This window comes from Lissotriton helveticus, chromosome 9 (assembly GCF_964261635.1).
Source record: "Lissotriton helveticus chromosome 9, aLisHel1.1, whole genome shotgun sequence".
NCBI lineage: Eukaryota > Metazoa > Chordata > Amphibia > Caudata > Salamandridae > Lissotriton > Lissotriton helveticus.
Window position 1 is genome coordinate 936630653 of NC_136070.1, and position 23628 is coordinate 936654280.

Here is a 23628-nt window from a genome sequence, read left to right on the forward strand (position 1 = left end):
TACATCATTGGAACCATTAGCCCACAGTATATCAGGAAGTGATGACAATTCAGTTGGGATATCTTCTTTCGACAAATACATTGGAGAAATTACTCTTTTCCCTAAAGTAAGTTGTACTCCCGAGGGAGAACAGTACAAAGTCGCATACAACCTCTTTAGCAAATCCAATCCTAACAAATTTTCACCGCAACCTGTTGTAAGAATGAGGGGTGCTTCTAATTCACAGGGGCCAACAGAAAGGCATATAGGACTGGAGATCGGGTTTCTAACAGGGGCGCCAGAGAAGCCTACTGAGACATTCATTTCGCCAGACAAAGGTGCGCCAGGGTGTTTCGAGTGTATAATAGAACTTTTTGTAGCACCAGTATCCAGCAGAAATGGCTCTGACACTCCTGAGGTAATTCCCTCGACATAAGGTCCATCCTGATCTACTGGAACTGAAACAACTCCCTCTCTTTGTCCATGGCTGTCCTAGCAATCGTTACCCTCATTGTCGTGTTCGGTGTAATAGTCGTCAGCATAGTACTGAGCTGACCTGGACGATGCATTATTCTGTTGGTCAAAGCTATTCATGGAATTCTGAGGCGGAAAAGAAGCTGTGTTTTGGGCAAAATTTCCACGGCCCCTACCTCTAGGGGCATGTTGAACACCTCTCCCCCTTATACCTGAAACACCGTTTAAGCGTCGCGCAAGAGCCGGACAATTACTTTTGAAGTGACCCTCTTCCTTGCAATACGCACATTGATTCGGGCCATACGGAACACGCTGATGGGAAAACTCGTTTCCTTTTAGTTTTTAAATCTTTTGTCTTTTTGTCTGCCTTATCTAGCTCGTCTTTGCGCCTGTTTTCGTAGTACTGGGCTGTTGCTAAAATCTGCGCTGACGTAGAGACAGCCCAAGCACTCTCTGAATCTTTTAGTTTAGTACACAGTTCAGGAAGTAAATTATGTACAAATTTGTCTACGAACAATCTTTGGCCACCCTCGGTAGCCATATCCTGACCACTATGATCGGTGAAAGTTTCCTCGAATCTCGTGAAAAAGTCAGATACATTCTCGTCTTTCTTCTGCTTGCATGCAGATAGCTTGTCCCAGTTTACGCGTACTTCAGGCATAATTGCCTTCATGTACGCAATAATTCTACCGGGAAGTTCAGCTATTAACGGCTCAGGCTTGAAACCACCGACTTGTCTAGCATCTGTAGTCGCAATGTTCGCCCACGAGTCACCTAATTCTTGGTCATGATCCGTATGATGAATTTTACTCCATTGAGGGATGTGGAACAATGTTCCCAAACAACATGTCTATATCCGCTAAATTCATTATACATGAGCTTGCAGTTTGGGACAACTCCTTATAATACCCAGTCGGGTTTTTACGGGGATCGGGTAGTGTCTGCTTGAGTGCTAAAACTTCGGATCTTTTCCAGGGGACATGTACCCATACGCGCTGGAAATGAGGCAGAACCGGTGGAACTGCAGTTGTGTCACCTTCCCTCCAAACCGGAGGAACCTCTCTCATGGGGTACTGTCTCGCTCTTTTCCTACTAGATGTACCACTTTCAGAGGATGACCCAGAATTACCACCCGTACTTCGATGTGATAATAATATTTCAACTGCTTTTTCAACATCGGGACCCACAATCATACCCTCCCCAAATTTAAATCGTACACTACACAACTCTTGCTGGTTGCTCTTCTGACCATTATCTTCCAAATCCTCACACAGAAAAACGCACATCTGCTCAAACACGTATCTTTGCGTTCGTTCATCCCATTGACGGAAAACGTTCATGACAGACTCTACATCATATCTTGCTGTGTCAATAGCCCAATTCCGTGCTAGCTTATTCAATGATTCCCTTTCCTGATAATCGGGCATTTGGCTTCGTAATTGTCTTCGTTCCGTATTAGGGGTCGTTTTAGGCGACCGAAAAAGTGGTGAAGGAAAGTTGGTAACAATGCTGGCCATTTTATGCCAGACGGAAGGTGAAAGTGGAGGAATAACTGGTGGTAGAACAGAGTCACGCAGAGCAGAAACAGAAACATTCGTAGAACGAGTATCAGAGAGACTAGAAGGTGCGCTAGGCGAAATTTTAGAAGGAACAGTAGGAGAAGTAGATGTGATCGGTGAGCCTTGAGGAGGCTGCACCAGAGAAACAGGAGCCAGCTGAAGAGCAGCTGGTGAGTGCTGTAAAGGAGCCTGTATAACAGCTACCAGAGGTGCAACTAAAGGTTGCGGAGGTGCTGTGGCATTTTGTGCATAGGGTGGTGGCGAATTTAATAAGTGGGACATTAATGGATCTTTCTCGGATCCTTTCTCTTGACCCTGTCCCTTATTTGGTAACATCGGGTAACATTTATCTACTGCTAGTTTCTTGCTCCTAAGCATTAGTTCGCTTTCCTGCTCTTCCTCGTTATCTCTGTATGCAACGGCAGCTTGCACCATCGACATACCTCTTTTATTCCTTTTTGCTAATTTTATTTCTTTCTGTTTGGCTTCTTTGCGCCATAAGCGGAAAGAGTCAAACATCGCCGGCCGGGCTTTTTTCTTGAACAATTTGACCTCTAAGTTATCTAATATTTCTGAGTCGAAACTACCATATTGGGGCCATTTTAAAACACCATCCTTGCGGGTGTATTTTATCCATACTTCGTTATATGCGATAGGACCTACGCCGTGTTTTACGTAGAGCTCATACATTCGAGTTCCAATCGGAGGAACCGGACAAGAATCCTCTAATCGGGAGTCCTTACTACAACCAAGACAAAACAAGTTTCCAAGTCTGCTAAAACCAGGCATCTTCGCTCACTAGTCTAGCTTCAAACTTCAAAGGATTATCTATTACGATATTTCTCGTGAATACACGAGTCCTTCGGCTTTGGGGCTTGCAAGTACCAAATCAAAGCGTATCTCAAGGATACCAAAAACTAAGGACAAACTAAGGACTGGGAGACGCTCCACTTATACTTAACTGAAGTATTTGAAGATCTGTGACGTCGCTAGAAGACTCGTCTATCGTTTCGCTCTACCAAGGATCACTGGGTCCAAAACAAGGCGATAGTCAGGGCAGCAGTCCTTCGTAGCCGTCGGGACGCGGGGAACCTCGCAGCAAAGACCTTCGGAACCACGTCGACATACAGGGGTCGCTGAAGTGGCTGGCCGTCCTCCGGAATTTTCACACGAAGCTCCTCACGAACATCTGGCTTGGACCGTCGCCGCTTGATACCGCCCCGAGTTGGGCGCCAACTGAGGTGCCGGGTTTTTAGGAACCTGGTGGTGCCAGGGGATAACACCCGAAGACCTCTGAGTTCTCCCTTGTTCCGGACCACAGAAACAATGAGTCTTCTATCGCAGTCAAAGATCAAGTTTTATTGGTAGCTACCAAGTAACACGTGTCCCAGAAGTACACCTCACGGACAGTAGGTTCTCGGGAGACTGTTCGTTTTTACAGAACCAGCCTTCACCTTATATACACAATATATAGCTCCAAGCAGGAATTCTTGAGTTTATGATATGGTTGTACACATATTTCTACAATAATACAAAGAGCGAAGTCATGTAAGCAAGCCCACATTTTAGATGTCCAGTTCGTTGATAGATTACCCAGTTAGGCCCGGAACTCCCATCAGATATCGATGAAACCTCAATAAAGAAGGGCACCTCCTAGTCATAAAGCTGGCCATAAACAAGGGACGTGGACAGGTGCATGTTTGCAGAAAGCATGGTCTGTATGTAGTGAATGGTTTGTGGAATGTTATGCACTGATGTTATCGTATTTGGCCACTGGGCGAGGAGCCGCCCAAACAGGTCTGGCCGAAGGCAGTGGAGTCAGTTGGGACAGGTCAGGGGGAAGTCAGGGAAGGTGGACGTGTCCTTTTGGATCAAGCTCGACCTTTAATTGACTTATCATGAGGGCAAGACGTAAGATGGATGCCGTTTACAAAATGGAGTCTAAGGGGTCGGAACGGAAACTGCGATTTAGGGGTGTTGGCAATCTTCGATTATGATGCAAATGCACAGGAATGATGTCCTAGTCATTATCGGTTCGTCGATACCAAATTCGTCATGGTATGTGGATGTTTTGTGACACGGGTAAAGGACCTCGATATCGGGATAACAACAGGGTCCAGATTTTCAGAATCACACCACCACACAGCTCCACCGATGCACCCACCACACAGCTCCACCGAACGACCCACCACACAGCTCCACCGATGCACCCACCACACAGCTCTACTGAAGCAACCACCACACAGCTCCACCGACACAGCTCCACCGATGCACCCACCACAGAGCTCCACCGATGCATCCACCACACAGCTCCACTGATGCACCCACCACCCAGCTCCACCGATGCACCCACCACACAGCTTCACCGACACAGCTCCACCGATGCACCCACCACCCAGCTCCACTGATGCAACCACCACACAGCTCCACCGACCCAGCTCCACCGATGCACCAACCACAGAGCTCCACAGATGCCCCCACCACACAGCTCCACCGAGGCACCCACGCACAGCTCCACCGAGGCACCCACCACACAGCTCCACCGAGGCACCTACCACACAGCTCCACCGATGCACCTACCACACAGCTCCACCGATGCACCCACCACACAGCTCCACCGACACAGCTCCACCGATGCACCCACCACACAGCTCCACCGAGGCACCCACCACACAGCTTCACCGAAGCACCCACCACAGAGCTCCACCGAGGCACCCGCCACACAGCTCCACCGAGGCACCCACCACACAGCTCCACCAATGCACCCACCACACAGCTCCACCGATGCACCCACCACACAGCTCCACCTACACAGCTCCACCGATGCACCCACCACACAGCTCCACCGAGGCACCCACCACACAGCTCCACTGAGGCACCCACCACACAGCTCCACTGAACGACCCACCACACAGCTCCACCGATGCACCCACCACACAGCTCCACCGATGCAGCCACCACACAGCTCCACCAACACAGCTCCACCGATGCACCCACCACCCAGCTCCACCGATGCACCCACCACCCAGCTCCACCGACACAGCTCCACCGATGTACCCATCACACAGCTCCACCGATGCACCCACCATACAGCTCCACCGAGGCACCCACCATACAGCTCCACCAAGGCACCCACCACACAGCTCCACCGATGCACCCACCACACAGCTCCACCGAGGCACCCACCACCCAGCTCCACCGATGCACCCACCACCCAGCTCCACCGACACAGCTCCACCGAAGCACCCACCACACAGCTCCACCGATGCACCCACCACACAGCTCCGCCGAGGCACCCACCACACAGCTCCACCGATGCACCCACCACACAGCTCCACCGATGCACCCACCACACAGCTCCACCGATGCAGCCACCACACAGCTCCACCCACACAGCTCCACCGATGCACCCACCACCCAGCTCCACCGATGCACCCACCACCCAGCTCCACCGACACAGCTTCACCGATGCACCCACCACACAGCTCCACCGATGCACCCACCACACAGCTCCACCGATGCACCTACCATACAGCTCCACGAGGCACCCACCACACAGCTCCACCGAGGCACCCACCACACAGCTCCACCGAGGCACCCACCACACAGCTCCACAGATGCACCCACCACACAGCTCCACAGATGAACCCACCACACAGCTCCACAGATGCACCCACCACACAGCTCCACCGAGGCACCCACCACGTAGCTCCACAGATGCACCCACCACATAGCTCCACAGATGCACTCACCACATAGCTCCACAGATGCACCCACCACACAGCTCCACCGAAGCACCCACCACACAGCTCCACCGATGCACCCACCACACAGATCCACCGAGGCACCCACCACACAGCTCCGCCGAGGCACCCACCACACAGCTCCACCGATGCACCCACCAGACAGCTCCATCGATGCTCCAACTAAGCTCCACCAATGCACCTACCACACAGCTCCACCGATGCACCCACTAAGCTCCACCGATGCACACACCACTCAGCGCAACCACAGCATCACTCAGCGCAACCACAGCATCACTCAGCACCACCACAGCATCACTCAGCGCAACAGCATCACTCAGCGCAACCACAGCATCACTCAGCGCAACCACAGCATCACTGGTTCAAATATGTTCTTTCAATGTTTCAAGCTGTGTTCAAGCTTTCATGCTTTATTACAAATCACAAAAAAATGTTAATATTCCACTTCTGTTCTTGGATTTTCGTCACTATAAAAAACACTGAACATAATCTTCACAAAAGTTATTTACAAAAGTTTAAGCTATTGCCATTACAAATTAAATAAATTATTTAAGTATTAATTATTTAAAAAAATTAAAAGCCATTGTTATTTGTAATATCAATACATCTAAGTTACGTAAATACAAAACATGTTGCATTACAAATGCTATAGGTATTTGCAAAAGTTATAACTATTGGCATTGTAAATGACAAAGCTATTAATTTAGCTATTTTAAAAAATTACACATAAATAAAAAAAAATCTAATTTTAAGACCAAGAGCTCAAACTTTCCTAATGCGAGCCCTATTGCATTTCCAATGCTTGTTCTGATTAGAACTCTCTTTTGGGTGTATTTGGGATTCTAATACCGCTGACACCTCCTGCTGATGAATCCCGACCTTCACTGTCACTTAGATTAGTATAGGGATTTCCCGTATGGGAAACTGAAGCCATATATACATGGTTCTACCTTTAAATAACAGCATTATGTTTTCGCAGTGCAAACACTTTCCTTATCATCCAAAGCTATCAAATACACATAGCTTCCAAGTGGTCCATATCATGCGTGACAACAATTCCAGTCTTGACTTATTAACCAATAGCATCTGCTTCTTCAGATGAGACTTATATACCCCAATTTTGTGGTGGTAAAAATGCATCTTAAACCCACAGCTTGTCAACTGCAGTTATTTGCACAGTAGTTTCTGACTTGTTACATCGGGCCTTCAAATCAACCTTTTGAATGACACATGACGGAGGCCACTCGGTATCAGTGAAAGTGGTAACTTGCTGAAAATTGAGTGCACTTTTAAAACCCAGCTTGTACCAACCAGACTGCCAAGAACTTAGTAGGACATTACAGCCATGAACCTCCAAAGGACCGAGATTCCGCAAAACCAGCCTTGCTTCCATTGACATCAATTCACTAAAATTCACTAAAATGACAGGGGTGGCGGGGGGGGGGGGCCTCACACGCCCCTTGACCTCCACTTTCACCCACACACACATACTTACACACAAATTGACACATATACACTCTCTCACATAAACATACTCTCACCCACAAGCACGCACACAACATACCTTAACAAGCATTTTTTGCTTATCTCAGCACCCATGGAAGGGCATATTTCAGCTTATTGTACTCCTTTTTTTATTACACTATTAGTGAATAATATATTTTATTTATTCACTATTTGTGTAATAAAAAAATTGACAAAATTAGAGTGGAGCCGTAGCTGCCCCTGTGTTCCAGGCACTAAATTTGCCACCCCTACGGCCAAGGGTCGCAAAGCCAGTGCTAGGGGTAGCATAGGGCAAGCCAGGAGTTGCAGGTGCGATCCCTGGAGATCCTAAATGATGTCCATGTTTGCTTCCTTCCTCTCCTCTCTCTAGTTCTCTTGCTGTGTCTCTCTCTCTCTTTTTCTCTCTCCACCCATTTTCTCTCTCTCTCTCCTTCTGTGTCTCTCTTGGGATTCTTCTGTGCTTGCTGGAGAGAGTGACAGAGGTGTTGACAGTCGCCCTGTACCTTTAAAAACAACCTCTACCGGTTCCAGCCTCCCACCGGGGAAATGCCTGATTGGATAAATGGCCAGTTCAGCCCTAATGTCCAGTTAGTGTCATGTGGCTTATAAAATTTACAAACATGAACTAAGTGAGGAGCTGAAAACACCATGCTCTCAGAAAGGAAATAGAAAACTGTAGAGCAAACTAGAAAGATCCGATCAAAAAGAAAAAACAAACAGCACAACATGAAGCGGGCAGACTTTATCAAAACACACAGTGGAAAAGCCACAGAGTGCACAGTCTGATGATCGTGAAGAAACGGTAAATTCCCTGATTGGCGCAAATATCCGAGCATGCAGTTGGCCTGAATATTATGAAGAAATGCTCTGTAACACGTGCCTTGAGGAATCATGAGGACCCCCACCTTCATGAAACCACAGCAGAAGACTTGCAGTTAGAGGTAGACGAGTAGGTCAGCAACTCTGAAATAAATAACTCAAAAATGAAACCACGGCAGAGTACAGGCCGTTAAAGGCAGGCGAGTGGGTCAGCACCTCTAACATAAAGAGATCAACAACAAAACCACAGCAGAAGTCAAACAGCTGAGGGCAGACGAGTGGGTCACCATCTCTAACATGACGAGCCAATAAATGAAACCACCGATGAGGACATGCATTTAAGGGCAGGAGAGTGGGTCAGCATATCTAATATGATGAAGCAATAAATGAAACCACAGATGAGGACATGCATTTAAGGGCAGGAGAGTGGGTCAGCATCGCTAACATTTCGAGCCAATAAATGAAACCACCGATGAGGACATGCATTTAAGGGCAGGAGAGTGGGTCAGCATATCTAATATGATGAAGCAATAAATGAAACCACAGATGAGGACATGCATTTAAGGGCAGGAGAGTGGGTCAGCATCGCTAACATGACGAGCCAATAAGTGAAACCACAGATGAGGACATGCATTGAAGGGCAGACGAGTGGGTCAGCATCTCTAATATGATGAAGCAATAAATGAAACCACAGATGAGGACATGCATTTAAGGGCAGGAGAGTGGGTCAGCATCGCTAACATGACAAGCCAATAAGTGAAACCACAGATGAGGACATGCATTGAAGGGCAGACGAGTGGGTCAGCACCTCTAACATGACGAGCCAACAAATGAAACCACAGATGAGGACATGCATTGAAGGGCAGACGAGTGGGTCGCCATCTCTAACATGATGAGCCAATGAATGAAACCACAGATGAGGACATGCATTGAAGGGCAGACGAGTAGGTCGCCATCTCTAACATGACGAGCCAATGAATTAAACCACAGATGAGGACATGCATTTAAGGGCAGAAGAGTGGATCAGCATCTCTAACATGACGAAGCAATAAATTAAACCACAGATGAGGACATGCATTTAAGGACAGAAGAGTGGGTCAGCATCTCTAACATGACGAAGCAATAAATGAAACCACAGGTGAACACATGCTTTTAAGGGGAGAAGAGTGGGTCAACCATCTCTAACATGACGAAGCAATAAATGAAACCACAGTTTGATGACATGCATTTAAGGGCAGAAGAGTGGGTCACCATCTCTAACATGTTGAAGCAATGAATGAAACCACAGATGAGGACATGCATTGAAGGGCAGACGAGTCGGTCAGCACCTCTAACATGACGAGCCAATAAATGAAACCACAGATGAGGACATGCATTGAAGGGCAGGAGAGTGGGTCAGCATCTCTAACATGACAAGCCAATAAGTGAAACCACAGATGAGGACATGCATTTAAGGGCAGGAGAGTGGGTCAGCATATCTAACATGACGAGACAATGAATGAAACCACAAATCGAGGACATGCATTTAAGGGCAGGAGAGTGGGTCAGCATATCTAACATGACGAGCCAATAAATGAAACCACCGATGAGGACATGCATTTAAGGGCAGGAGAGTGGGTCAGCATATCTAACATGACGAGCCAATAAATGAAACCACCGATGAGGACATGCATTTAAGGGCAGGAGAGTGGGTCAGCATATCTAACATGACGAGCCAATAAATGAAACCACCGATGAGGACATGCATTTAAGGGCAGGAGAGTGGGTCAGCATATCTAACATGACGAGCCAATAAATGAAACCACAGATGAGGACATGCATTTAAGGGCAGGAGAGTGGGTCGCCATCTCTAACACGACGAGACAATGAATGAAACCACAAATCGAGGACATGCATTGAAGGGCAGAAGAGTGGGTCATCATCTCTAATATGATGAAGCAATAAATGAAACCACAGATGAGGACATGCATTGAAGGGCAGACGAGTAGGTCGCCATCTCTAACATGACGAGCCAATGAATTAAACCACAGTTCGAGGACATGCATTTAAGGGCAGGAGAGTGGGTAGCATCTCTAACATGACGAAGCAATAAATGAAACCACAGGTGAACACATGCTTTTAAGGGGAGAAGAGTGGGTCAACCATCTCTAACATGACGAAGCAATAAATGAAACCACAGTTTGATGACATGCATTTAAGGGCAGAAGAGTGGGTCACCATCTCTAACATGTTGAAGCAATGAATGAAACCACAGATGAGGACATGCATTGAAGGGCAGACGAGTCGGTCAGCACCTCTAACATGACGAGCCAATAAATGAAACCACAGATGAGGACATGCATTGAAGGGCAGGAGAGTGGGTCAGCATCTCTAACATGACGAGCCAATAAGTGAAACCACAGATGAGGACATGCATTTAAGGGCAGAAGAGTGGGTCAGCATATCTAACATGACAAGCCAATAAGTGAAACCACAGATGAGGACATGCATTTAAGGGCAGACGAGTGGGTCAGCATATCTAACATGACGAGCCAATAAATGAAACCACAGATGAGGACATGCATTTAAGGGCAGGAGAGTGGGTCAGCTCCTCTAACATGACGAGCCAATAAATGAAACCACAGATGAGGACGTGCATTTAAGGGCAGGAGAGTGGGTCGCCATCTCTAACATGATGAAGCAATAAATGAAACCACAGATGAGGACATGCATTTAAGGGCAGCAGAGTGGGTCAGCATCTCTACCGTGGCGCGCCAATAAATGAAACCACAGATGAGGACATGCATTTAAGGGCAGACGAGTGGGTCGCCATCTCTAACATTTTTTTATTTTTTTTTAAACTTGTTTTTATTGGCATTTCGTTATCAGAGCAGTACAGACCATGTAAGTAATCACATATACTAGAAAACGTAGGATAGAAAATTCAAGGAGAAAGGAAAGAGCGCTAGCATTGGAGTGGGTCTGCAGAGGCTGTACTGTGGTGTTGCCAAGTAACTGGGGGGACATAACTCGGGGAAGGAGCATCTGGGCATTCGCACGGGCATATCGAGAAGAGGTGGGGGTAGGGCGTTAGAGGGGTCTAGAGGCTCGTGCGTACAGTGAGCCGGGTTGCTAGAGGGTGGGAGTGCTGTGTCAGATTGAGCATCGGGCCAGGTGCCCCGGGAGCAGGGTAGAAGTGTGGGACTGTGGGTCGCCAACGTCCGGCACTAGTCGTTGGTCAGGGGCTGTAGGGTTGCGGGGGGGGGGGTCCGCCAGAGTGGGTGTAGTCGTTGGGGTGGGCGTGGTCGGGTCAGCGGGGCGTGTTAGCTGTCGGAAATGATGCAATAGTTCGCCCATTCCATAGAGATGGGGTGTTTACGGGCGCCCTTAGCTTCCTCCTCTCGCAGGGCGTCTTCTTCCGCCACCGCACATTAACATACTGCCCCTGTCCATGCTGCTGTAGGAGGGCCCTCTAATGATCGCCAGTGCATAGCTATACATCTTTTCGCTAGTAGTAGCGCTAGGGATATGAAGCGCTTGTGTGCCGGGAGCTGTTTTGGAATGTGGAAGATGCCCAACGCACTGGATTCCCAGGTGCCTAGGGTTGTGAGGCCTGTGAGGTCTTTCAATGTGTCGTGTACCGTCCGCCATAGGGGGTGGAGGTCTGGGCAGCTCCAGAACATGTGACGGAAATCTGCATCTGGGGAGTGGCATCTAGGGCAGAGGAATTGAGTAGTGGGGTAAAATTTCTGCAGCCGCGCCGGCGTCAAATACGCCCTGTGTAATATGTAATATTGGATGTTTTTGAAACGGGCGTTCCTAGACGTACGTTTTGGGGCTTCAAGCGCCTTGATCCATTCCGAGTTGTGTAGCGGGTGCCCGATGTCCCCTTCCCAAGTGGCACGCAAGGACACCAAGGGAGCGTTCGAGAGTACTCATATCGCCTTATACAACCAGGTGACCAAATGGCGTCCTGCACCCATGTGCAGGATTGCGTGTATAACTGGATGCGTGTCTGGTTCGCAGGTCTGGAGGTTGTGGTGAGGACGGAAACATTTGAGGAGCTGGCGATATCGGAGGAATTGACCGGGGGGGGAGACCGAATTCGGCGATGAGTCGATCGAAAGATTTAATCCGACCCTCCTCAAAGAGCGATTCCATGTCTGTAATGCCACATCGTGTCCACTCAGCGAGCATGGGGGCTGGGAAGTAAGAGTCTGACCTGGGCCAGCCGATCAACGGGAGCAACGGGGAATATGGGGTTGTCCTGGGGGACATCCGGTGAACCCGGAGCATACATTGACGCGCCACTGAGACCTGTAGGGGATATGTGCGTCGCGTTTTAGTGCCCGGAAGAAGAAGACGGGTGAGCTCCGGCGTCGTAATCCTGCCAGTTGGGGTATTGGCCTCTTGTGTGTACCGGTCTGCTGTCCAGTACGACAGCCATTGGAGCTGGGCCGTTAGAAAGTAAGACTCGAAGGATGGGGCTCCGAGGCCCCCCTGGGTGGTGGGAAGCTGAAGGGTTTTCAAGGCCACCCTGTGCCGGCCCGATCCCCAAATTAGGGTGCCGAGGAGGGAATTGAGGTCCTGGAAGAAGGACCTGGGTGGGACCACTGGCAAATTGGTAAAGTGATAAAGGAGCCGGGGAAGCATTACCATTTTAGCCAGGGCAATGCGTCCTATCGGGGCCAGTGGGAGTCTGGTCCAGAAAGCAACTGTCGGTCGGAGGCCCGCGAGCGCTCTGCAGTGATTGCCCCCAAAGATATCAGCGGGGGAATGGTAGAGTCGGACCTCTAGGTATCGGGGGGCGTCTGTGGACCATGAGATCTTTTGCGTCCCCAGCCAGGTATCGCGGGGTGGCAGGTCCAGGTGAAAGGGATATACCGTGGATTTATCCCAATTCACTCGGAGGCCCGAGACGTCCGCGAATTCGGTAAGCGCCGTCCATATGAGGGTGAGGTCGGCCGTAATATCCCGGACATAGATGAGGAGGTCGTCCGCGTACATAGAGACGCCGTGTGTGACTTCTGTGAGGGGGATGCCCCAGTCCAGACCACCTTGGCGTAATCTGATCGCCAGTGGCTCGACTGCAAGGGCGAAGAGGAGAGGCGAGAGGGGGCACCCCTGCCTCGAGCCTCGCCGGACCTCGAACGCTGCCGAGATGTGTCTCCCAATCCGGACCCGTGTGGACAGGTCGGAATAGAGGAGCCGCCTGTACGCCGGAAGTACTGGGCCGATGTTGAGGCGGTGGAGGACCGAAAAGAGGTATGGCCATTGGAGAGTGTCGAACGCCTTCTCCTGGTCCAGGATGAGGCAGGCGGAGCGAGGATATCTGTCCCGTACCTGGTCCTGAACATGGAAGACGCGGCGGATGTTCTGTGAGGTGTTTCTCCCTGGGACAAAGCCGCACTAGTCCGGGTGGACCAGTGGGCGTATGACCTGGGCGTATCTGTCTGCCAATACCTTCCCGAGGAGTTTACAGTCTGCAGACAGTAGAGTGATGGGGCGATACGAGCCCATAAGATGTGGGTCCCGGTGTGGCTTTAAAAAGGTCACGATTACTGATTCCCGTAATGAGCGGGGTAACACACCCCGATCGAGGGCCGTCGCGAGCACCTGCGTCAGGCGTGGGATCAGTAGGGGGGAAAATGTCGAATAGTATTCTAGCGGGAAGCCGTCGAGACCCGGGGCTTTATTGCGAGATAGGGTCCGCAGTGCCTGAGCAATTTCTGAAGCCGCAATTTTTGTGTCGAGCGCGAGTTTGTCGGCATCCGAGATCGTGGGTAGCGGCAACGGGTCAAGGAAATGGGTGATAGACGATGGACAGAGCGGGTTTGGAACGCCGTATACCACGGTGTAATAGCGTTGGAACGCCAGAAGGATCCCAGCCTGGGGACGCACGATCTCGCCCTCCGGGGTAACGATGTCCGTGATCGGTCTGGTCTCGGTGTCCTGTCGCACCAGCCATGCGAGCATCGCACCCGTTTTGTCCCTGTCTCTATGGACTCTGGAGGCATAGGCCCTAAAATTATATTTCCTGAGATCCGCACAGGCAGCTTGGTAGGCTGACTTTGCTTCAGCTGTAAGCACAGCGTGTTCCTCAGAGGGATCGACTTGTGTAGTGAGTGTAGCTAGGCGCTGTTCCGTGGTTGTGAGTGCCTGTTCCAACGTGCGCCGGACCCCTGTGATTTGTTTAATGCATTCCCCCCGTGCCACCACCTTGAACGCATCCCACTCTATTAGTGTCGAAGAAGCTGTGTTCGTGTTGTGCGTGAAGTAGTCCTGTATGCTGCGTGTGTGCGAGTCCCGAAACACCTGATCAGTCAAACATTCCCTAGGTAGTCGCCAGGTAGGGACTGGTGGGTGCGGGGGGCGCCAGGTGAGTCGCAGTATGTGAGCGTCATGATCTGAGATGACCCGCCCCAGGTAGTCCGCAGAAACGACCGTAGGGAGGATCTGTGCTGAGCATAGAAACCTGTCAAGGCGGACCCTGAGGTTGTGAGGGATAGAGTGGAACGACTAAGGCAGGCATGAGGGTGTTGGTGTCGCCAAGCATCGGTGAGCGCCCAGTGCGTGGCCCAAGCACGCAATAACTCTGATTGTCGGGGGCTGGGGAGCGCGGAGGGGGGGGTGCGATCGGTCCAGGAAAGGGTCAAGCGTGCAGTTGTAATCGCCTCCCAAGATCCAGGGAATAGCAGTGAATTGGGCCAGGACTCCCGTAAGGTGATCCCAGAACTTGTCTTGCTCAGAATTAGGGGTGTATATGCTACCTAGGAGGATCCCCTGACCGTCTAAGAACCCCTCCAGTAGAGCATATCTGCCCTTCCTGTCCACCACCCGCTTAAGGTCCCGGAAGGGGGTGCCTGGCCTAACCCAGATTAGAGCGCCGCGCGCAAATGCCGAGTAGGTCGTGGCACAGAATGTCCCGCGCCATTTAGCCTGCAGTCTGCCCAATTCGGTGCTGTTAATGTGTGTCTCCTGCAGGAGAGCAATCCCAGCTGTCTTGCGCTTGATGTATGAGTAGACAGAATAGCGTTTACTGGGCGTGTGGAGGCCCCGTACATTCAGTGTGAGGACATTAACGTCCGATCGTGGAACTGCCATCAATCAGAGGTCGTGTAAACTGCTGAGAGCACCCAGGAGGCCCGGGGAAATGTGAGGTCGTACCCCGTGTGCATGCCCGTGTATGCCATGCTGTTGAGGGGTAGGGACGGGAACTGGCAGGAGGGAAAACTGTGGTAACAGGGGGCGGGAAACAGTCCCAATACCGGGGATACGTCACCGGAGGCAGCATATCCAAACTAGTGTCCCACTAGGGGAAGAATACAACAAGAAACTGCGGGGGTGGCAGCACTTGTGTATGCGAGGCTGGGCGCCGATCGGGCTGTTGCAGAAGTGGCGTATGTCGCGCGTGAGCCTACATAGGAAAGCGCTGAAGTAGAGTCAGAGCATATACGGTAAGTAAGGTGTTTTTAAAGAGGATACAATCCAGTCCCACATCACTCGAAGGTGCTAGGGCGTCCATCCAGGATAGCGTCCATCGTTTGCGTGATGACCAGGGGAGAGGAGGCCTGGCCTATCCCCGACATTGTGCCATCACTGTCACAGTCTTTCTCCGGGGTGAAGAGGTGTGGCTGGCGTTCCAAGTCAGGAGCCAAGGGCGACGAGTGCAGTTCAATCACCGCTCTCAGGGCATCTCGCCGCTCTCGTATGATCTGCGTTAAATCCGGCGATCTCGAAGGGGATGATCCGTGGCTCTTGGAGGGGCGCACTTGGGGGTGCTTCGAACCCTGTCTCCTGGATCTCCGTGAGCGATTGTTCTAGTCTCGTTGGGTTCCCGCCTTGGGTAGTAGTGGGCAGTGGCGCTCAGTCCAGGCTTGCGCTTCCTCGGCGGTGACGAAGAAGATGGCCCTACTCTTGTGTAGGACCTTGAGGCAGGCTGGGAACAGCAAGGAGTATTGGACGTCGTTTGCGCGGAGGCGCCTCTTGACCTCGAGGAATGTGGACCTCTGCTGCTGAACTCCTCGGGCATAGTCCGGGAACACCATGACATGTTGGTCCTCCACCTGCAAGGGGCCTGCCGCCTGGGCTGCGCGGAGTACTGCATCGCGGTCACGGAAATGTAGGAACTTGGCTAACATGGGTCTGGGAGGGAAGCATGGTTTGGGCTCCCGGGCGGGGACCCTGTGGGCTCGTTCGATGGAGAAGAACGCCGAGCGTTCCGCTTCGGGGGTGAAAGATCTGGTCCATGACTCCATATAGTTCAGGGGGTCGGAGTTCTCAATTCCCTCCGGGAGGCCAAGGACGCGGATATTACAGCGTCTCGATTGCCCCTCCAAATCGACTGTGCGCTCTTCAAGGGCCGCCACGCGACGTAGGATCTCCTGCAGGTCTGTCCCCTGCGCCTTCACGGCGGGTTGTAGGTCGGTCAGTATCTTCTCCCCCTCTGTCACTCTGTCCGCCAGTTTGCGGTGATCGTCGCGGACCAGGCTGATGTCCGTCGAAAGGGTGCCCAATCGTTCTTCCATCGATAGTCGGGACATCTCTATGGCCGCCAGCACCTGGTCCAGCTTTGCCGATAAGGTGGGGTCCGGTGGAGGCGCGTGGGTTTGCGACCAGGTCCGGGTGTGAGGCATATTCTCGGGGGCCGTTTCCGGGAGGGCGGTCGCCTGTGTGCCCTTTGGTTTCCCCATGCCGACAGCAGGTGGGGGGCCGCGAGTCAATGAGGGCAGGGAGAGGCGGACTCTACGAGGGGGGGCCCTCGAGCAGACCCACGCTAGAAGCGTATGCGTGGACACAGCAGGTGCAGGGCGGCCAAGGGCTAGCCTACCAGGTCTCGGGCTCCCGAGCGGTGAAATGTTCGCACTGGAATGATGAAGCCGGGGTGCAGGTTGCGAGGCCCCCCGCTGGCCAGTCAGACCCCCCAGGTGTAAGTAGCCAGAGTGTGAGGAAGGCACGCGGTGATCCGGGGCCTCTAGAAGTGCTACCGGGAGCTCCTCAGATGTCGTGTCTCGCAGGCAAGTATGGGCGCCATGTTGAGGTCAGGCACCATCGGGGATCAGGCATCGGGTGGCTGTGGAGGGTGCCCCAGGCACGCAGGTAGTCCTCGTTTTGTGCCTACCTCCGGTGGTGGGCGCAGCAACGTTGGCCGGCTCCACAGACTGCCCGGTGCGGCCACTGAGGACCGGGACGCAGCAGCGGTGAGTCCCCGAAGCGGCGTGACGGTTCCTGAAGTCGGGGGGGTTGTCGCAGCCACGGGTCACAGTAGCGCCTAATCCCCGCTGGCCTCGCCGCCCGATCCGGGGAATCCGCCGGCGGGCGCTCCACTGCTGCACTGAGGAGGTCTCGGGGGGAGCAGAGTCACTGGGTCGTGGCCGCCATCTTGGGTCTCGGTGTGTTCCTCCGGCGGGAGCAAACACGGAGGAAATTTGCCCCTTCCAGCGTCGGAGATGCCACTGTGGTCGGCGCTCCGGGGAACAGGGGTGCTCCGGTTACCAGTTTTGCGTGGAGGGGCCCACGGCGATCCTCGGGGCTAGATATATTGTTAGTCCGATCGGGGAGCCTCAACAATGCACGGCCGCCATCGTGGCTTGCGTAGCCACGCCCCGGGTCGCCATCTCTAACATGATGAGCCAATGAATGAAACTACAGATGAGGACATGCATTTAAGGGCAGAAGAGTGGGTCAGCATATCTAATATGAAGAAGCAATAAATGAAACCACAGATGAGGACATGAATTTAAGGGCAGAAGAGTGGATCAGCACCTCGAACGCCAGGCCGAAATATCATTCCATTGGGATGCTCTTGCTCTCATCATCTCTTGAACTGTTGGATCCCATTCTACACCATTGTTCTTGTCATGCATTTTAGTTTATGGATTCCCAACTCCATAGGACAAGAGAATAATTGCCCCAATTTATATTTAAAAAAGGACACATCTAACCCCATCTAATGCTGTCAACTTAATTTCCAGAACCCAGAAAACAGGCTTTACACCAAATGCATCCTGTGCCATTTCCAAAGCAAGAGGGAGAAAGAGAGAGAATATACTATAAGTGAAACCACAGATGAGGACATGCATTGAAGGGCAGACAAGTGGGTCGCCATCTCTAACATGACGAGCCAATGAATGAAACCACAGTTCGAGGACATGCATTGAAGGGCAGAAGAGTGGATCAGCATCTCTAACATGACGAAGCAATAAATTAAACCACAGATGAGGACATGCATTTAAGGACAGAAGAGTGGGTCAGCATCTCTAACATGAAGAAGCAATAAATGAAACCACAGATGAGGACATGAATTTAAGGGCAGAAGAGTGGGTCAGCACCTCTAACGCCAGGCCGAAATATCGTTCCATTGGGATGCTCTTGCTCTCATCATCTCTTGAACTGTTGGATCCCATGCTACACCATTGTTCTTGTCATGCATTTTAGCATATGGATTCCCAGCTCCATAGGACAAGAGAATAATTGCCCCAATTAATATTTAACAAAAGGACACATCAACCCCATCTAATGCTGTCAACTTAATTTCCAGAACCCAGAAAACAGGCTTTACACCAAATGCATCCTGTGCCATTTCCAAAGCAAGAGGGAGAAAGAGAGAGAATATACTATATTGTTCCCATTGTAGCTTGAGCAAATGTCTGTCATCTATAGACCATGACTTTGTATGCCTATTCTTGGTTGAAACCTTCAGCACAAAGAGAGGAATGCTACCACATCTGGCATGTATTGATTACTGAGGAGCATTTTATACTGCAAATAGCCTGACTTGTTTTTCCCAGAATTCATCTTGCAAGAAATGTGGACAAATTGGCATTATGTTTGTGTGGTGAGAGTAATTCTGATTTTGCTAAAGGGGAAGAGAACATTGTACACTACGTAAAGGTAGTGCAGCTAGAAGGGAAGCAACGTGGTTGCAGCCCTTTATCCCTGGATTTCTTTGGGATCCCACTGTGCACCCTACTCCTGCTCCTATTGACAGGCAGAACAATCACCCAATCATCCCCATGCACAAGGAGAAAGCTCCCTAAGCATCAGGGATATTATTATTTTGTTTTGTGTTGTGGGCTAGACCTTGTTTCCTCTGTGTATGTGTATCTCTTATGTCATCATTACACTACATGGAATGTAGAATATGTGTGAGGTAGCACCAAAAGAGTTGACTGAGGACAAAAGTGACATATACACAAAAAGATTGCCAACCTCTTTAGGTACATATCAATGTATGTCTCGCGGAAGACAAGGTAAAAGAGCCCATATAACCTTCTCCCGCCCTACTTTTTGTTCACAGACTTCAAGAATTTGTGTACCCCTAATTTGTAAAAATGGAAGCAATGCACTGGACCACAATACTTATATAAGTAAAGGTGTTACCATAATTTGGATGCTATTGTAGCTGTTTAACCAATGTGGTTTCTTGTTTTCATTTGAACTGGGTCCCAGTTTGGGATGTGCCTGATCCGTTCTGTCACAGTATCTTTCACCATGAACAATAAATAGCTAAGTGATATGACATGGGAAGTCTTGGCGTCAGTGCTTAATTTGTAAAAATCAGAAGTGCCAGGGCCCTTGTCAGGAGGTCATAGCAGCTTGCACCACCCATTGCCCCTCCCAGCGCTGCCTATAACTGTCCCAACGCAACTACTAACTGTGACACTCCAGCAAGTGGGATAATTCAGATTATTCCAGATCCCTAAAGCCATAAGAATGGCTTAGTCACTTTAATATATTTTTATTTATAAAGTTTTATAAAGCGCAAACATGACCCTTGCGGGTATCAGAGTGCTTTACAATGATCATGGCGACATGTATAAAAATAAAACCATCATCAAGGAGGGACCAGGTATGGGAGAATCCCCTAAAGGCAAAAAAACACAAATTCCAGGTGGACAACAACCAGTTAAACAGAATAAGGCCCTATTTATGATGGCGGTCGGTTGGACCGAGAACACAACACTGGGTGTGGGCTTCCCACAGTAAGGCCAAGCCTCCTTATCGTTAAGCAACAACACAAAAGCCAATACTGCAACTTCTTACAAGAGGAGTAACTCCACACAAAGAACTAAACTAAATGCGAGGAGGGACTGATTTGTCAAGAATGAATCTTCTTTATTGTTCACACTTTTTTGAACGATTTGTTGGTTAAAATTCACCAAACATTTCACAATTTATCAAAAAGACAGACACTACGAATACAATTAGCATAAAATTGACATTTACAAAGATTAGTGCACAATAGTGAAAAAAATGGAAAAATTACAAAACAACTATAGTTTATCAACATTCACATACAAATCTCACTCTCTCTCACCAGCCATACTTACATACCGAAATATTTACAATTTCACAAAAATCAATTTTCAAAAACACCAAGGACATATGTTTTTTTTTCAAAACAAATTTTATTAGGTTTTGGTAGTTGACAGCATAATAGAAATAATCCACTGCTCCCTAAGTAGCAGAGAGGCAGTGGGCATATCAAAAAACATCACATTCATATACAGCCAGCTAACATTCCCCCAGTTCCCACCCACCACTAACCCACCCGGGACCCTCCCTCCACCCCGCACGGTGTCTGTATTGTCCATCTAGAGGAGCCTAGCAATCGTAAACAATGCCCGTGAGCCATGTCACCCTAGGCCAGTACGGACGCGATCTGCGTCGGTGACCCGAGGCTCCGGGGGGTCCAGCAGAAGGCCTCTGTATTCAGCCCATTTCTTCCAGATCTTATAATGTTTTGCAGGACACCCCCTCGCCTCAAATATCGGACGTTCTAGTCCCATATTAAAGTCCAAACCTCGTTTCCACACCTCCAGCAGTGGGGCTCTAGTAGCCTTCCAGGCCCTAGCTATGTCCCCCTTGACCAAGGACATATGTTTGATTAATTAGTGTTTTAGTCTGTTATGGAGAAACTATTTGATGAATAGCGTCCTTATGGTGTGCATAGGCGGTCTACGCGTCACATCGGACAGGAGACCGTCCGACAATGAGTCGGGGGTCCCACCCGCACTCTTACGATGAGACCATCGGCATGGTAGTCAGAAAGTGCTGTTATATAGAATTATTAAATAACTGTTGGTGTGCTCATTCCAAAATGAGACCGATTGCACCACCATGTGGCAGCCTGTCATAAGTGCCTTGCCGAAAATGTAAGTGCTGGTGCGGAGCACTGGAAACCATTGGCTCAAATTAAGCACTGGTGACTCCACATGTGGTCAATGTTGTGCACAGCAGCCATTTTTGTTATTGTTTTAAACGTGTCTGAAAGAGACGTGTCATAAGCAGTCTAAAGAAAACAATCAGAAGGGAATGCTTTAGAGACAGTCAAAGGTCAAACTCCAAAAACTGCTGCAACTAGTAAATTGAGATGTTACAGATGTGAACGTTATTCATGTACTGCAAATAGTTCAACTTGTTTTGCCTGGAATTCATCGTGCAGGAAATGTGGGAAAAGGGGTATTATGATCGTGTATGTAAGAGTGATTTGGATTTTGATAAATTGGAAGAGAGTATTGTAAATTAAGTAGAGGTAGTACAGGAGGAAATTAGGAATATTGCGATACATGTGACGTAGGTGAAAAAAATGGGTGGCGACTGTGATGTGGGCAAGATCACCATGCTAGAAAGCAAATTTTGGTGGGTGGAAAAGAAATTGTAGTATTAGTGGATTTGGGGTACGCTTCTACCCTGAACAATAATAAAGTTTGGGGAATGGCTTATGGGCACTGCAACATAACTCCGCGGGAGCCTGACATAAATTCCTTTGGATATCGGAGTTCCACTATTGGTTTGATCGGGTACGCACTTATGGAGCACATTACAAAGGCAAGCAAACTGTTGGGAAAGTTAATGTTGCAGGAAAAATGTGACAATCTCCTTGGGTGGCAATATCAATTAGACTTTTTGATCACTTTGAATCCAAATGTATCAGAACAAATAAAGATGGTTTTGCGTCTGAGTGATGACGAGGATATTGTGAGGAAGTTGTCTGAGTTATTTATAAAAGGCTTGGACTGGCTGAATAATTTCAAACATAAGATTGTTTTAAAAAAGGGGTGAATCCCGAGTACATTGAGTCAGGAAGGTACCTCAGAAGATGTTGAAACCACTGAATAAAGAACTAGGGGCCAGATGTAGGTAGGCCAATACCGGTCGGTAACGGACGAATTTACCGATTTTTGGCCGTTACCGACCGGTATTGGGCATTTGGGATGTAGGGGACCCGAAAACATCCGAATCGGTAAATTTACCGATTCTGTAAAGTTTCTGAATCGGAAACCTTACCGAATCGGAAAAAATACCGAATAGGAAAAAATACAGATTCTGTAAAGTTTCCGAATTGGTATATTTACCGAATCGGAAAAAATACCGAATCGGAAACATTACCGAATCGGTAAATTTACCGAATCGGAAAATAAGAAATGGTAAAATTAGTTTTTGAGATGTAGGAAACCTCTTAAATACTGAATTTGCATGAAATTCGGTATTTAAGAGTCGGTATTTACCATGGATTCAAATCAGGTGGTAAACATTTACATTTACATTCCTGTACATGGTATAAAAAAGGCCCCAAAATGCAACATTTTCACCAGAATGGCGGCATTCTATGTCATTGCGAGGTGGATACGGCTACAGGCAGAAGGAGAGAGGGTCTGGAGGAGGGAGGAGCAGGTGTACAGGCAGAGGATCACTCTATTCCAGCTTACTGAGCCTGAGATCGTCCAAAGGTACAGGCTGGCTCCCCAAACTATCCTGGACCTAATCAGGGACCTTCACCCACTATTGGAACATCCAACCACAAGGGCACACGCCATCCCACCCCATGTGCAGGTGCTGTGCAGCCTACACCTGCTTGCTTCTGGGAGTTACCAGAGTGTGGTTGCTGTGGTAGGTGAGGTGTCCCAGAGCTGTCTGTTACGTTTCTTTAAAAAATTCCTTGATGCCATGTTGCAGAGAATGCATTTCTACATCAGCTTCCCTGCAACGCATGCAGAACTGCTAAGGACAAAGACAGACTTTTATCAGATGGCGCATTTCCCAAACATAATTGGCTGTATTGATGGTACCCACATACCAATATGCCCACCTGCTGCCACAGAGAACATTTATCGGAACCGGAAGTCCACCCACACCATAAATGTACAGGTGATCTGTGATTCCAAGTACATGATCACTGACCTAGTAGCCAAATTCCCCGGGAGTACCCACGACTCCTACATCTTCCAAAACAGTGGGATCTACGCACGCCTGACAGCGAGGGAATTTGGCGAAGGATACTTGCTAGGTAACACACTGTGTGAAACTCCCTTGATACGTATTACAGGTGGATGTGTGTGTGTGCATGTGAGTAATGTTTTTTCTCTTGCCATTAGGGGACAGTGCATATGCCCTCTGGTCCTTCATCCTCACTCCCTACCTCAACCCTACAACACCAAGTCAGAGGAGATATAACAGGGCACACAAGACAACCCGAAACATTGTGGAGCGCACCTTTGGCATGTGGAAGAGCAGGTTTCGCTGCCTCCACAAGAGTGGAGGTG